The sequence below is a fragment of the Bombina bombina genome, chromosome 2 (assembly GCF_027579735.1).
Source record: "Bombina bombina isolate aBomBom1 chromosome 2, aBomBom1.pri, whole genome shotgun sequence".
NCBI lineage: Eukaryota > Metazoa > Chordata > Amphibia > Anura > Bombinatoridae > Bombina > Bombina bombina.
The window spans coordinates 977,591,609-977,609,291 of NC_069500.1; the positions used below are offsets into that span (position 1 = coordinate 977,591,609).

The 17,683-nt window shown below is 37.6% G+C and overlaps 1 protein-coding gene across 1 annotated transcript in view; it reads right to left on the minus strand.

Annotated features, from left to right (window-relative positions):
- The window catches only part of LOC128649935 (sodium/hydrogen exchanger 9B2), a 346,495-nt gene extending 329,205 nt beyond the window's left edge, over nt 1-17,290 (minus strand). The window contains exon 1 of the mRNA XM_053703502.1: nt 17,003-17,290. The gene's annotated coding sequence lies outside the window, so the exon portion shown is untranslated. The remainder of the gene's footprint in view (nt 1-17,002) is intronic.
- Between the last annotated feature and the right edge of the window lie 393 nt (nt 17,291-17,683).

Here is a 17,683-nt window from a genome sequence, read left to right on the forward strand (position 1 = left end):
TTTGGGGCACTAATATTTTTCAATGTGACATGCTGGTTAAAGAGAAGTCTTGATATGATGAGGAATCTACCTTCCTTATCTCTATCCTGAGAGAAGAAGTTGGAAAGGGAGTCACCTGTGTAGCGAGATGCCATTTTTTTCCCGGGGTGAGTGAAAGAAGCCCATCGGGTAAGTGTGAGATGAGCAACGAGGGGCCAAAGAACTACAAAAAGTTGGTTTCTTAAAGGAAAATTATGTCTCTCCCATTTGCGGAACCACTTAAAGGCGATAGACCGTTTAGTTGGAGAGTTTACATTTTGTGTGAGAACCTTAATGAGGTTTTGGGTCATCTGAAATTAGTGAGAAAGTGTGACTGTTGAATGGGGAGTAGTAAGTGTAATTTTGATCTACAAATGTGGACCCTGTTCATCGGGAAGAGTAGTGTTTCCTGTGAAAAAGTTCTACATACCTTGGGTGTGAACGTGTGTAATTGGAAAATTATTTAAAATTGCATGCTCTTGCTTGACAGCCACCTAGAACTGCTAGTCCTGAGCAGGAAATAGCTGGTGAGACAATTGGCAGCAGCAGTCACATGACTTTGCCACTCACTGGCTGTGTTCGGCTTGGCAGTTACATCATTAATACAAAAACGTCATTAAAGGGCCATTATACACCCAAAAAATAAGGGCTATTTAAATAAAGCACCAACAGAATATCAAGTTTGTAATTGACATGCATTAGCAATTTTGCTGCTAAATCTCCTAAAATTGATTATAAAGTTTCTAATCCTCTCAGTACATGAGAATACGAACGTAATCTCCACTAGCTTCAGAGCCAGGCTTTTTCTACACTCCCTATCTTGTGTCCTTAACAGCCAGCCCCCATGCTGGGGCTGTCTGTGTAATAGATAAGGCTGTCACAAATCCCCTCACCTCTCTCAGCGTTTCTCCCTGACTGTTTACACAGGGCACAATCTCACTCCCCCCTCTGGGACTCCCCCCTCTAAGCTTTCTGTAGACACAAGGGGAATATTTCACTCACAGCTCTGTGAAACATGATCTTGAGATGTTTTACAGAGCTGTGTTAGAAATAGAGTGAAAAGTAGATTGTGTTTTTATTCCATTCAAACAGCCAATATCTGCATTAGCAAGTCACTAGTTTGAGAATCATTCGTATCTCACAATTTATGCTATGTTTGCATTTGCATAATGTATACATCTCTTATATAAATGTCACTGATATCTTATGTGTATAGCAGATAAATGATGGATTTTACTATCTATTAATGTCAAAGTTTATTCACCCTAAGTAATGGTGGTAGCCAAATGTTGTAGAGGAAATTGTTTCCCCTAAGCCAGCCGTTTAATCTGCACCTCGGCAACATCCAGAGCTCCGCCCCCTGCAGCTACTCCCACTCTTCTGCCTCCTCATAATATTCATATTGTATTATCTGTAAAGCAGGGGGCGGAGCTCTGGATGTTGCCGAGGTGCAGAATATGAAACGGCTGGCTTAGGGGAAACTTTCTTCTACAACATTTGGCTACCACCATTACTTAGGGTGAATAAACTTTGCTGGTAACAGTCTGTTATTAATTGACATTAATAGATAGTAAAATCCATCATTTATCTGCTATACACATAAGATATCAGTGACATTTCTGTAAGAGATGTATACATTGTGCAAATGCAAACATCCCATAAATTGTGAGATACGAATGATTCTCAAAACTAGTGACTAGCTAATGCAGATATTGGCTGTTTGAATAGAATAAAAAAACAATCTACTTTTCACTCTATTTCTAACACAGCTCTGTAAAACATCTCAGGATCATGTTTCACAGAGCTGTGAGTGAAATATTCCCCTTGTGTCTACAGAAAGCTTACCGGGAGGACAGAGGGGAGAGTCCCAGAGGGGGGAGTGAGATTGTGCCCTGTGCAAAACAGTCAGGGAGAAACGCTGAGAGAGGTGAGGGGATTTGTGACAGCCTTATCTATTACACAGACAGCCCCAGCATGGGGGCTGGCTGTTAAGGACACTAGATAGGGAGTGTAGAAAAAGCCTGGCTCTGAAGCTAGTGGAGATTACGTTCGTATTCTCATGCACTGAGAGGATTAGAAACTTTATAATCATTTTTAGGAGATTTAGCAGCAAAATTGCTAATGCATGTCAATTACAAACTTGATATTCTGTTGGTGCTTTATTTAAATAGCCCATATTTTTTGGGTGTATAATGGCCCTTTAATGACGTTTTTGTATTAATGATGTAACTGCCAAGCCGAACACAGCCAGTGAGTGGCAAAGTCATGTGACTGCTTTATTTAAATAGCCTATATTTTTTGGCTGTATAATGGACCTTTAATTAGAGTAGGCAGCTTTTGCACTAGAATGCCCATTAAGTCTAAAAATAAAAGCATCCAGCTTCACTCACTTTAAATAAATCACCATTTCATGATTTAGATAAAACATACACTTTTTTAATTAAAATGTATTTCTGTGATCAAATCTACCTATTTCTCTTTGTAGCCTTGGCTGAAATTGTGCCCTTTCTATGACATCTTACTGAAAAAGGCTTAAGAGCATGAGCACTAAGTCATTTAAAAAACAAAAACAACAGAAAAAACCCTATGTTCATCAAAGCTTAAACCCAAAGTTTTTTTTCATGATTGAGATAGAGCCAGCAATTTTAAACAACTTTCTAAAATACTTGTTTTTTAAAATTTGCTTCTGTCACTTAGTATCTTTTGTTGAAAAAGCACTACTGGAACATATCAGGTGAGCCAATAAAAAGAGACATATACAGTATGTGCAACCACCAATCAGCAGCTAACCACCAGTAATGCATTGTTGATCTGGAGCCTACCTAGGTATGATTTTCAACAAAGGATACAAAGGTAATAAAGAAGATTAGATAATAGAAGTAAATTGGGTAGTTGTTTAAAATTGCATGCTTGGTTTGAATTTGTTTATATTCTTTTAATGTTTACCTCTGTCCACCACATAAATACTGAGGGCTAGATTTATCAATTATCAGACAAACATGTTGTGAACCTGTCTTCATTTCATATCAAAATGTAGAGTTCATCTGTTATCCGATACCCATATTAAGGGCATGATTTACCAATCTGTGAACAGACAGGATTCACATGTTGTGAACACGTCTGTATTTGATTGCAGATTGTGGGGTGCATATTTTCCCCATATTTAACATTGCACAGGTGATAAAAGTAAATTGGAAAGTTGTTTAAAATGACATGCCCTATTTGAATCATGAAAGTTTATTTTGGACTTGACTGTTCCTTTAACCCCCTTCACTACCGGGACGTTCAGACAAAAACTTGCCCAAAATACCAGAGAATTTTTAGCATTTTTCTTATCACTACATTTAAACAGAACTAGAGCATTGTTTTTTTTTTATTTACCTGTCAAAACTATATATATTTTTTAAAGGATTACTAACTTTTGTTTTTGTTATGCAAAACGGAACAAACATTTATCATTGCAATTATCACACCAATGTAATGTACCTTTTTGCGCATATCTTCTTCCCCATAAGACAGTGACGTATCCGATGATGTTGCGCTAACTAGCGCATGCGCATTGCGTCTAGGAGTTGCCATTTTCCAACTGCAGTTGTCAGCCCGGATTGGAAATCCGTAACGGCAAACAACTCAGTGGGTTTGGAGATATTTAATATTTCAATCATATATATTTCGAAAACGATACACATTTAATACATGATCAACATTGAAAAAAGCTTTATTTACATGTATACTCGTGTGATATAACGATTCTATTTCTGACTACAGTGTCCCTTTAAGTAGACAACCCAAGGTATTGATCTAGGCCCATTTTGGTATATTTCATGCCACCATTTCACCACTAAATGCAATCAAATAAAAAAAATAATGGTACTTTTATCACAAACTTTAGGTTTCTCACAGAAATTATTTACATACTGCTTGTGCAATCATGGCAAAAATGTTTGTAACAGCTTCTCTGGGATCCCCTTTGTTCAGAAATAGCAGACATATTATGGCTTTGCCATTGCTTTTTGGTAATAAGAAGGCCGCTAATTTCCACTGCGCACTACACTTATTATTCCCGGCAGTTAAGGGGCTAATTAGGCAGTTTAAAAGGTTAATTTTAGTGTAGAGATTAGCCTCCCACCTGACACTTCCCACACCCTGATTCCTCCCAAATAGCTCTCTTCCTTCCCCACCCCTTCCTAACCCCTATCTTAGATAGTCTGCCAATATGAAAATAAGGTCTTTTTTTTAAAAAAAATATATATTTTTTTTAAAATGATTATATTTTCTGCAGTGTAGGATCCCCCCTTACCTGCAACCACCCTGATCCCCCCCAAACAGCTCTCTAAACCTCCCCCCTCTATCTTTTAGACGCCATCTTAGGTACTGGCAGCTGTCTGCCAGTACCTATAAACTGCTTTATTTTTTTGAAAAAATATTTTTAAAATTTATTTTATTTATTTATATTTCTGTAGCATAGTGTCCCCTCACCTGCGATCTTTAGTTGGGGGGTTACCACATCCCCAGATCCCTTTTCCTGTAGCGTAGCTGCCCCATCCCTCCCTGTCCCTTTATTTTTTCTGTAGTGTAGGGCCCCTCCCTCTTCCTCCCTCTTGCCTCCCCTGCTGGGCCGCCCACCCGCCTTCCGCCCACACCTCCCACCAGCAACGATCGTTAAGACTGCAATGATCAGGCATCTGCCCTCATATGGAGGCGGAGCACCGATCGCGCTTCAGCTCCATATGCGGCAGATGCATGAAGCTTCAGGAGCTCTAGATCTCGGCTGTAACTTTACAGCCGAGAGTGCTGGAGCATCCTGAAGAGACGAAGTATATATACGTGATGTGGTACGATCAAAGTACCGCACAACGTATATATACACGTCGGATTGAGTTAAGGGGTTAAAGTTTAATTTTGACTTTAGTCTCCCTTTAAGGGTTAAATTTAAGTTTTAGTTAAAAGGGAGAGTTAACCTCCTGTTACTTATAATAATATATATATATATATATATACACATATATATATATATATTTATTACTTATATACTTACTTATAATAATAAGGGGATGTATTCAACTGATGAGGCCTGACTCAAGATGTCACTGACACTGCATCAGGTTTTGATCCAGGCCAGTACAGTGACATAGACAGTGTAATTTCAGATAGTGTCACTGAGGCCCCTAAATCTGCCCCCCCCCCCCCCAAAGACCAGCTACTGCTCCTGAAAGTCCCAGTGATGGTGCAGCCTGGCTATCCCCAAATGCCACATCCCCAGAAATTCCCCCTTTTAGTGAACACCCAGCTGTAAATTTGGATGTGGAAAATTTTACACCCATTCAGAATCTAAACATATTTTTGGGGGCAGATATTATGCAGGAAATAGCCTCCCATTCAAATATATATGCTGCCCAATACCTTGCTTCACACCCCACAAGTTATATCACTGGTACCCCATAGATACTACACAATTAAAAATATTCTGTGCCCTAACCCTATGTATTGGTATTATTAAAAAACTCACTCTACACTCCTACTGGAGCAAAGACCCAGTTTTAGAGTCTCCAATACTCTCACATACAATGCATGGTATAAAATGCTGCTGCGCTTTATGCATTTTAGCAACAACAGCTTTTGCCCCCCTAAAGATAACCCCAGCTATGACAGATTTTATAAAATTCACCCCCTTATTTATTTGCAGACAAAGTTTGCGGAGACATACACCCCACAAAAAAAATATATCAATAAATGAGTCCCTAATGAAATTTAAAGGGAAGGCTGGGGTTTAAGCAGTACATCCCATCGAAAAAATCAAGACATGGCATACAATTTTATAAACTTTGCGAGAATGGAAGTGGGTATACCTGGACTTTTCGAGTATATGAGGGTAAGGACAGCCACCCTGACCCTCTCCTAGTTGCCCAGACTATCAGGAAATCAGTGCCAAAATAGTTGTGGACCTACTTAACCCTCTTTTGAACAAAGGGTACCACTTATATTGGAATAATTTTTATACCATTGTTCCTTTGTTCCGAATTCTTTATTGTTTAGATACCTTGGCCTGTGGGCCAATAACTAAAAATCGAAAAGGGGTTTCCAAAAGATTTTCCGATATGCATTTAAAAAAGGGGGCAACCTCAGCTTTGCAACAGGAGGAGTTGCAGCAGTAAAATTTAGGGATAAAAAGGATGTGCTGTCCTTGGCAAAGCAGAGGTGCTAAGAAAACCAGTGTGCATTAGGGCAGGGGTCAACAAATCTGTTTATAATTTAGGAGCTAGTAAGAATATTTAGGAGTCAGACAGTGGTATTTCTATATCAATTTATGGAGAATAACCAAAAATGTTAGGAGCCAGGGGTACAAATCTAAGAGCCAGTGGCTCCCTGGCTCCTGGGTTTGTCGAGCCCTGCATTAGGGCATATAACAAACATATGGGGGTTGTTGATCTTGACGATTAATTACAGCAGCCATACCTTGCTATGAGAAATACCAGGGCCTGGTATAAAAAGGTTGCAATTTATATGATGAACATTACAACATACAATTCATATATCTTGTTTAAAAAAACAGCCCTGAAAGATACCTACTTTCCTCCAGTATCAGCTCCAGATAATAGCAGGGATTTTGCCTCATCAAGCACCTGGTACTGTAAGGACTGCAAACTTTATTTTTAAAATTCCCCCAACTCCAAATAAGACAAAGCCCCTAAGGCGCTGCAGAGTGTGCTCGCGTAGGGGTAAAATGCCAGATTCAATCTATTACTGTCCGGACTGTCCTTCACATCCTGCACTTTGCCTTGGCAGCCGTTTTAAAGAATTTCATTTGGCTGCCAATCTTTACAGTAATAGAACTCATAATTTTTTAATCTTGTGTATGTAAAATGCCCATTTTAGGTTATACAGGCTTCCTTCCCCAAACTTCCCATTAGTTTAAGGATTTAGAAATTTCACTCTAAAACAGGTCAAGGTGTGCATTGGGGGTACTGCTATGTACAGTGGGGGCATATCAAGATAGTCCTGATTTGAGTCTGAGGCTTCAGAAAAACTCCAAAGGACAACTGGGCCCAGTAATTATATCTGGCAAAATGACACGTCTAGAATCTTAAAAACTGGCAGCACTGAAATGTCACCTTATAAGTGCTAAAAACAGCTCAAGGTGTACTGCTGTAGCCAGGAGATGAAAAAATGCAAATATATTAATTTTACAGTAATTGGACACGTCACGTTTGTAAAACTCATGGAGGAAAAATGTGATTTGTCAGAAGAAAAACACAAGAAAAACACACTTCCACTAGATTCATCAGCTATTGGTGGTGAACTGCAAACATGGACAGACTCACTATACTGCACATGTTGTAGCCAAGGGTGTCTAATTTTGAAAATGGTATGCCATGATGGGACTTTTTTGGGTCTGGGGGCTTCTGAAGTGCTCCAAATGAGACCAGGAGCGCAATCTGTCAAAATTACACGTCTGGAATATCAAATAGGCAGCACTGAAATGTCAAGTTATAAGTGCCCAAAATCCAGCTCAAGGTGTACATTGGGGGTACCGCTGTACTCGGGAGGAGTCATAAAATGCAAATTTTATAGTAACAGGAAACGCAATGTCTATAAAACGCATGTAAAAAAACTATTCTGTTACTGTATGTGTGAAAAACTCAAGAAAACTAAATATAACCAAATTATATTAAAGGGACAGTAAACACCAGAATTTTTGTTGTTTAAATTTTGTATAACCAACACAGTTATAATAATATACTTTTTTCATCTGTAATTACCTTGTATCTAAGCCTCTGCAAACTGCCCCCTTATTTCAGTTCTTCTGACTTGCATTTTTAGCCAATCAGTGCTGACTCCTAGGAGCTTCACATTCCTGAGCTCAATGTTATCTATATGAAACACATGAATTAACACCCTCTAGTGGTGAAAAACTGTCAAAATGCTTTTTTTGATTAGAGGCAGTCTTCAAGGTCTAAGAAATGAGCACATGAACCTCCTAGATTTAGCTTTCAACTAAGAATACCAAGAGAACAAAGCAAAATTGGTAATAAAAGTAAATTGGAAAGTTGTTTAAAATTGCACGCCCTATTTAAATCATGAAAGATTTTTTTTTACTTTACTGTCCCTTTAATGAGATTGGCAATAAAATGGTTAAATATAAAGTGTCAAAACGTCTCTAGATAAATACCCTGGGGTGTCTAGTTTCTACAAATATAGTTTTGAGTAGTGTTTTTGGATTGGGTGACCATATACTTTATAATATTTAAACTTCTAAATTTCTGCCTGTTTCAAAGCCACTACAGACAGCCTCTTATCACATGCTTTTTTATTAGCTTTTCACAAGACTAGGCTATTCATGTGGGCCATATAGATAACATTATGCTCTCTCCTGCGGAGTTGTGGCTGACACTGCACTAATTGGCTAAAATGCAAGTCAATAGATAATAAATGAATAGCCATGTGATCAGGGGGCTATCAAAGGAGGCTTAGATACAAGGTAATCACAGAAGTTAAACGTATATTAAAGTGAAGATAAAGTTTAGACTTACTGAAGACATCAATGCATTTCTAAATATTACCATAATGATTACTACGGTTTTTTCTACATTACAGCAATAGTAATAGTTTTAAAACAATATATATTTTAAAATCCCTACCGTTTATGTGCTGACTCATCCCAGCCCCTATTTTCGTGTTCTTTGTTTTGTGACGTATAGAGCGGTCCCACCCGCCCTCTACGTCTCTCAAAAGCACGTTCCTTATGCTGCCTTACACTGCGCATGCACTAATCGCCAATTCAGCTTTCATGTGCGCATGCGCTAATCGCCAATGCCGCTTAGGATTCCTATCTGTAAGTAAGGGATTCCTATCTGCAAGTAAGTAACAGGAGCGTGTGCAGTTTTTCAATCAGAAGAAAAATGTAAAAACACAGATGATTAAAGGGGCGGATGACGTGGAGGGATGGTCGCCTAACGGCTGAAATTTCAATTAGGTTAGATAAAAACGTGATCAAGAGGTTAAAATATATATATATGGGATGAATTTGTGGATGTCTTGAAATTGCTTTATAAAGGTGATAACTTTATTTCTATGAAAATATATAACAAATGATGAATGAAACATATTGATTTTACACACAGAATGCTATACTTGATCGAGATTAAGCGAACTTTACCATCACTTTAATATACCCATGTGCAAAACTGGGGAAGGATAATAAAGGGATTATCTATCTTCTTAAACAATAACAATTTTGGAGTTGACTGTCCCTTTAAGCTTAATATCCAAGCAAAGCAAATTTTGCAAACTTTTAGTTTTAAAAATAATAATTCCATCCTTGTGGTATTTGCCATTGCTCTAAATTACTTGAAAACCTAGAAATATGAGGTATTCCTAAAATCAGGAGAAAATAAAAAAAATGTTTCGGTATTTTTCTTTAGCTACTCTAGTCGTGTAGAAATAATTATAAAGCTTTGATTTTTTTTCACGCCCCCATTTTTCAGTATTAAATTCCTTTGTTTTATGTACCTGTTTAAGGTATCACAAGAAAGACCTATTTATCTGTTTAAAAAAACAAACAGTATAGAATATGGATGGGTGCACCTAACAAGAAAGCAGATAATTAAGGTGAAACCAATAATGAGCAAAAATGTGTCCATTAGGCACGGAAACAGAAAAAAAGCTTTCCGTATTTAGATCGTTAGTTAATCTTTCAATTTTCTAAAACGTGTTATAATAAATGGATTCATTTGTCTGGGAGCATAACGATGGATATATTATGTTGTAAATAAACGTGCGTTCTAATTGGAGGTTAAGTATAGCAGAGCAGGGCTATTCCGTCACCCCTATTCTAGATGCATAGGTCCTGTGCTTGGTGGATTCGTGCACACTAACACCTGCTCCAACGGCCCGATTACCACAGCATCTTACTAAATGAAGACCGCATTTCACAAGTGTATATGCAATAGTGATTTTGTGAGCCAGTTACATTCTTTGAAATAGGCACACACATGTGTTGTCAGGCTCATACATGATGTGTCATACACTGAGTTGTTAGACAAGGCAGTAACTAATTCAGTGTTGGACCAGATTTATACCCATCCAGACATTTGATCTTAATTGAAAAAAGGGTCTGATTAGATTGGGCATTTGCCGCATATAACTGACAAAATGTGTTATAATTCTTGTTTTAAGTCAGTGTTTAAAAAATAATTGATTTCCTAATTGATTACCTAAAACTCATTGACTGAAAAGTTTGTTCTCTGAATGGAATATCACACACCTACAAAGTTTAGATCAGAAATTTAGTGTATCAACCTTAAATTATATATGGGCGCCTGTACTTCACGGAGTATTAAAGGGGCCCTGCTAAAGTGTCTACCCACAATGATGAGGAGTCACAACAGAAAAAGAAAAGAATACATGCATATTAGTGAATTAATATTAATATGACCATTGTAATAAAGGAAACAATATAAACCTTATAACCAATGATGTTGTCAATTTAATTTATCTCTAAACTTACAATCCAAGGTATTATGAATCTGGAGCACAATCTATCCCATAATTTTTAATGCTTAGAAATTGCAGAGGATTGCCCATTAATATATGTATATGTTACTAGTATGCTGGAAGCTTTTATGTTGCCTATAGTTCTCACTCAGGGTAGAAGTCCATATTATAACGCTGAAGATATATATATGCTCTAGTTGGCCCCAATGTCAGCAATCACATTGGTATGGACTGGTTTGATATAGAGTAGGTCCCTTCTATTGTGGCCCTTAGAAATGTTATACAGTGGGGAAAAAAAGTATTTAGTCAGCCACCAATTGTGCAAGTTCTCCCACTTAAGAAGATGAGAGAGGCCTGTAATTTTCATCATAGGTATACCTCAACTATGAGAGACAAAATGTGGAAACAAATCCAGACAATCACATTGTCTGATTTGGAAAGAATTTATTTGCAAATTATGGTGGAAAATAAGTATTTGGTCACCTACAAACAAGCAAGATTTCTGGCTCTCACAGACCTGTATCTTCTTCTTTAAGAGGCTCCTCTGTCCTCCACTCATTACCTGTATTAATGGCACCTGTTTGAACTTGTTATCAGTATAAAAGACACCTGTCCACAACCTCAAACAGTCACACTCCAAACTCTACTATGGTGAAGACCAAAGAGCTGTCGAAGGACACCAGAAACAAAATTGTAGACCTGCACCAGGCTGGGAAGTCTGAATCTGCAATAGGCAAGCAGCTTGGTGTGAAGAAATCAACTGTGGGAGCAATAATTAGAAAATGGAAGACATACAAGACCACTGATAATCTCCCTTGATCTGGGGCTCCACGCAATATCTCACCCCGTGGGGTCAAAATGATCACAAGAATGGTAAGCAAACATCCCAGAACCACACGGGGGGACCTAGTGAATGACCTGTAGAGAGCTGGGACCAATGTAACAAAGGCTACCATCAGTAACACACTACGCCGCCAGGGACTCAGATCCTGCAGTGCCAGACGTGTCCCCCTGCTTAAGCCAGTACATGTCCGGGCCCGTCTGAAGTATGCTAGAGAGCATTTGGATGATCCAGAAGCGGATTGGGAGAATGTCATATGGTCAGATGAAACCAAAGTAGAACTGTTTGGTAGAAACACAACTTGTTGTGTTTGTAAGGGGGAGAGAGAACACCATACCTACTGTGAAGCATGGGGGTGGCAACATCATGCTTTGGGGCTGTTTCTCTGCAAAGGGAACAGGACGACTGATCCGGGTACATGAAAGAATGAATGGGGCCATGTATCGTGAGATTTTGAGTGCAAACCTCCTTCCATCAGCAAGGGCATTGAAGATGAAACGTGGCTGGCTCTTTCAGCATGACAATGATCCCAAACACACCGCCCGGGCAACGAAGGAGTGGCTTCGTAAGAAGCATTTCAAGGTCCTGGAGTGGCCTAGCCAGTCTCCAGATCTCAACCCTATAGAAAACCTTTGGAGGGAGTTGAAAGTCTGTGTTGCCCAGCGACAGCCCCAAAACATCACTGCTCTAGAGGAGATCTGCATGCAGGAATGGGCCAACATACCAGCAACAGTGTGTGACAACCTTGTGAAGACTTACAGAAAACGTTTGACCTCTGTCATTGCCAACAAAGGATATATAACAAAGTATTGAGATGAACTTTTGATATTGACCAAATACTTATTTTCCACCATAATTTGCAAATAAATTCTTTCCAAATCAGACAATGTGATTGTCTGGATTTGTTTCCACATGTTGTCTCTCATAGTTGAGGTATACCTATGATGAAAATTACAGGCCTCTCATCTTCTTAAGTGGGAGAACTTGCACAATTGGTGGCTGACTAAATATTTTTTTTCCCCACTGTATATTTGCTATTATTAGACAAATCCATGGTTGCATGCATCTACTTTCATATACCTATATGGACTATGTTAGGCTCAATATTTCCAGCTACTCGGTGACCATCATAGCCAATAATAGCACCTTACTATAGACCTAAATGGCAAGAGGTTATTTTTGTCAATGGTAGGGGGAGCTATGGGTTTCTTGGAGTCAGGTGTAGTAATACTAAGGGCTCCATTTATCATTCATTCTTGAAATACGACTTTCAGTTCTCCGCAGCTCGCCTAGTAGTATTTTAACGCCAATTTCCAAAGGCGAGATGCGGCGGATTAATGATAAATCTCTCCATTAGTATTATATATGTGCCTTATTTATCATTAGAAATACTCCTAAATAGACTTGATTTTTTTGTATAGAACCTGTCTAACTTTTTTTTTTATTATTGAAATCTAACTTGTTTAAACCACCCTTAACTGTGTATTCCATTATTTAAATACAAACATCATTTCATTTTAATGTAATAAAATAAATATATAATTTTCTTTTTAAATTATGACAAAACATGTAATTAAATCAAATGCATTTTTTGGTTTTAGTCATGTGTAAGAAAGCTTTATAGATTTTTTACACATGCTACAATTATAATAATAAAAACTGATGTTTTAAACAATAACACCTTTATCTTCTTCCACACCCCCTGCAGTAATATGACTCCTATAGATATGCAAAAAGGTCAGTGGCGACCCAAAATATGTTAATAACTATGGACATGTATCACATCTCTAATGATATATTTATTGTTAGCTTTAGACTGATAAGCAAGTCTTCCTTTACAAATAGAAATTAATAGGACACCCAATTTTTTTTTTCAAACAATATATTTATCATAAAACATAAAATAAAAAAATAAAAAAATATATTATCTTCTCATTCATTGATTTAAAAATATATTATCAAAAGAAAATTTACATCATTGATTCATATTTCATTGCTATAGCTGCCAAAATTAAGAAATATTCCATCTTCTCTCGCAAAAAAAGTGGAGTAAATTCAATGTTCTCCACAGTGGTTTTGGAGAACTTTCATGGTCGTATTTGAAGGACAATTTTAGGTTCTCCTAAGGCGCAAACTAATGATAAATCTGAATTTCGGCGATTAGTAAGGCATATTTTTAAAGGCGAGAGAGAATAGAATGGGAGAATTTTGCGGTCGTATTTGCATATTTTTAGGCGTATTTTGCTTTGATAAATAGGAGAACAATTCTGACAGAGTATTTATAGGCGTAAATGTGGGAGAATTACAATGATAAATGAAGCCCTAAAGCTTATATATTCTGGTTATGCAGCTCATATATTTGCTATGTATAATATGATAACACTTCCTTGTCTCTTTGTCTAGTAGTATGCCACACATTGAAAATTACCTATTAGTTATGCCAATTTATTGACTGACATTAGAAAATGGTTTCTATATATTACCGGCTTTCCCTTTTTAGGCTGTATACTTGTTTTATAAATATATTTCCCGGATCAGGACTAAGCCCTTGTTCATTTGTCAATTAAAATTCCAAAGAGGCCGGACTGTTTTCTTACTACAAGTTATATTTTTATTAGTGTGTGACCCATACAGACTTTTAATTATCTCCATGTTTGATATTATCTTGGGCCTAGAAAGTATTTATACCCGGGAAGACATGAAACTCCGTAGGAGGTGTAGGTCTTCTTTAATATAGCAGGCTCCCTTCCCCCCCCAATAGTTTATATGTTAAGCTATGGGACACAGATCCCTTGTTAAATCCCTAAAATGTATATATGTGTGCTTACCCATAGTAGTTATTGATAAACCCTTCCTCAATCCTTAAATAAATATTACCCTACTGATCATATGGGTACATTCATACTCATACTTATGTTTGAAGGTCATTAAGCTTATACTGTATAGACAGAGTATGTTAGTTTGAACTCTTGTTTGTTTGAATATTAATACCCTGTATCTTATATAAAAAGAAAATTGATTTGAGGTTCTATTAATATTTCATTATAAGAATAACAATATAGATTGAGTCCCACAAGGATTGTGCCAAGATAGATTTTGATATTTTAAAGTTGTATAATGTGGACATAGATTATGATGTAATAATCTGAGTACCTGCAACAAGATGCTTGTATCATTTGCTAAATGTGAGTTGTATTTTGTTTTGATATACCTCAAGAAAAAAAAAGAAAAAAAAAAAGTTACGAACAGATCAACGAAAAATTGATAACAGAAGTAAATTAGAAAGTAGTTTAAAATTGTATGCTCTAAATGTATTTTATCTACGGTATCAACTTTCAACCTATGCCGTGCGTGGCATGATAACACATATGATCTTTGCCTGCATTGTTGGATATAAACAAAAGTTTAAATAAAAAAAATAAAAACAATTGCATGCTCTATCTGAAGCATGAAAGAAAATTTTGGATTTCATATCCCTTTAAAACTTGGTTGATTTGTTATGTGTAATGTTTCTATTTTAGCTTAGGGTTTGATAAGTGCTTGTAGATGAATGGTCATATGCTTGTGTCAGCCCAAAAATTGAGCACTTGTGCCTGAAAGACATTTTTTGGTTTTTTTTTTGCTGTAAACATTTAAGTGTTTACAGAACAAGTTTTTACTCTTTTTTGTGAGAGATTGTATTGTACATGCAACACATGGTCCACTGTCAGACTCAGACCGCTCCTGTCCTGTTTCTGTGGGGTAAGTCACAGGCTCCAAGCAGCATAACTGTATCATGCACAAAGACACAAAGCCAGTCAGGGGCAACATTGGTTGCATGCAGGCAGGCTTATTAAAAGGGATGGCCAGGCTCATAGATTGATGTTAGTCAGTAATTTTAGTATGGGTGGGGGATGGCCAGGCTCATAGATTGATGTTAGTCAGTAATTTTAGTATGGGTGGGGCGTCATTTAATTTTCGGACCTAGGCAGCACAATGTCTTGAGCAGGTGTCCTGTCGAAAATAGCTACCTTGTCAAGATTTGCTACCTCAATATATGCACATGCTCACAATTACGTGATCCCACTCCACATGTTTGAAAGAAATGTGTGGAATGCGATTACGTAATGAACAGTATGCGCAGATGCAGGTAGCAAATCTCGACGACCACCGATTGGCTGTAACTGCCGGTGGGGAAGTTCCTAATTCACACAAAAAGATGCACAGTGTATGCATTCTTAATCAGACACATATACACGCTGCACTGTAATTCACCCATCTCCACTATCTTTTTTTGCCCCTCTTGTAAACCTCATTCCCCAAAGTTCACTTGGAGTGGATGCCAAAGGATCGGTGGGGCGCTGCACCAATCCTAGATCCTCTGGCATCCATCCCCCTTGAACCCCCCCAAGGCAGAGGCAAAAAAAATATAGTAAGGATGGGGGAATTACATTGCAGCGTATATATGTCTAATTAACAACACATTCAATAGAAGAAGCAGATCAGTTCTCTTGTCGAGATTTGCTACCTGCATCTGCGCATACTGTTCATTACATAATCGCATTCCACACATTCCTTTCAAACACATGTGGAGTGTGATTACGTAATTGTGAGCATGTGCACGTCAAGGTAGCAAATATCAACAAAGTAGCTAATTTCAACAGAACACTGGTCCTGCCCACCACTCACTTAACCTTTTAACGTTGTTGTGATGTTCTACTCCGTCCTAACCGCGCTGGGCTTTAGCGTAGTTAGGACGGACTAGAAAGTTGCATTCCAGGATGCAACCGCGGTCTGGAGGGCATGCCTAGCATCAAAGGGACGCCCCCCTGACCCAATCCCATCATTGAAATCTCCTGATCGCGTGCACGATTGCGGGATTTCAATTTGTTTACATCGGAACGTTGTTCCGATGTAGACAAATTAACCCAGTCATCAAAGGGTTAAGCAAAGTAATGCAATGCTCTGTTATTGTCAAACACCTACACAATTTCTTTATTGAGAAAAAGCTTTTTTTCTAAAGGAATATATATATATATATATATATATATATATATATATTCACACACACACAATTTTAAACAACTTTCCAATTTACTTCTATTATCTAATTTGCTTCATTCTCTTGATATCCTTTGTTGAAAAGCATATCTAAATAGGCTCAGTAGCAGATTGGTGTGATTGGATTATACATTGGCATTGCTATTTCTTCAACAAAATATATCTAACTAATGAAGCAAATTAGATAATAGAAGTAAACGGGAATGTTGTTTATATTTGTATTCTCTATCTGAATCATGAAAGAAAACATTTGGGTTTCATCATGGCCCTTTTAATTTTGGCCCATAAGAATAGCATTGCAATGTCTTAGTTTTTAAATCAGCACAATAACTTCTAAAAATATAATCCTGAAGGCACAAAAACAATGCATAGTGCTTAGCCAGCTGCTGCCCTGGTAACCAACACAAACTGATAGGAAGGAAGGGAGAGTGGGCGATCAATTAAAAAAACACAGGGGAGACTAATGCATTTTGTTACAAAACAATATCTATGGTGAGTTCAAGAACAATATAGTTTAGCAATGATGTTTCCACAAATGTTATTAGCAAAGAAATCAGATAAAATATATTCATCTCGTAGGGAAGTGTGTAAATGATACATAGCACTTACCAGAATAACCACGCCACCCCCTTTGGATATTCACAAATCCGGATCTAGATACAACGTGAGCAGCTGCTTTTAGTCCTCCCCACTACAGCTTCCCCTTGTAATGCGAGCAGGATTTTACAAGCACCTCTCACATTAACAACACGAGTGTGACTCAGTGTTAACAAATATTAGCACAAAGGTGTGGGGTGAAAAAATGAATGGGCGTGGCTACTGTTTTTTTTCCTCTTAGTTTTTTTTATAACGAATCCCATCAGGGTGCTGTAATATTTATAACGGTGCAGGCTTACATGAGAGAACGAGTAGAGAGGGAGGGGCGTACGAGCCAAGCTGTAACCCGCAGAGCATGCTCAGAGTTCATTTTCCTGCTTTTGCAAAGCTCACAGTCTTCATTATTTTGGCGATGATATAAAGAGATTGACAAATTTGATATATTTGGATTGTGTTAGTGGCAGTAATTTGACCAATGAAAACATTATATGTGGGGGAAAAAAAATATTTTGCATTATCAAGAACGGCAATTTAATAATGTTCCATTAGAAAGAAAAAAAAGGTAAAAAAAAAGATTATTAAACCAAAAGGAAATGCAGATATGAATTATTGCTAGTGTGCAGGAGGGCGCAAGTCTCCACAAGCCTAAAAAGGAAATGGGGATTACTGGATTTGTTCTTCACGTGGTCTTGT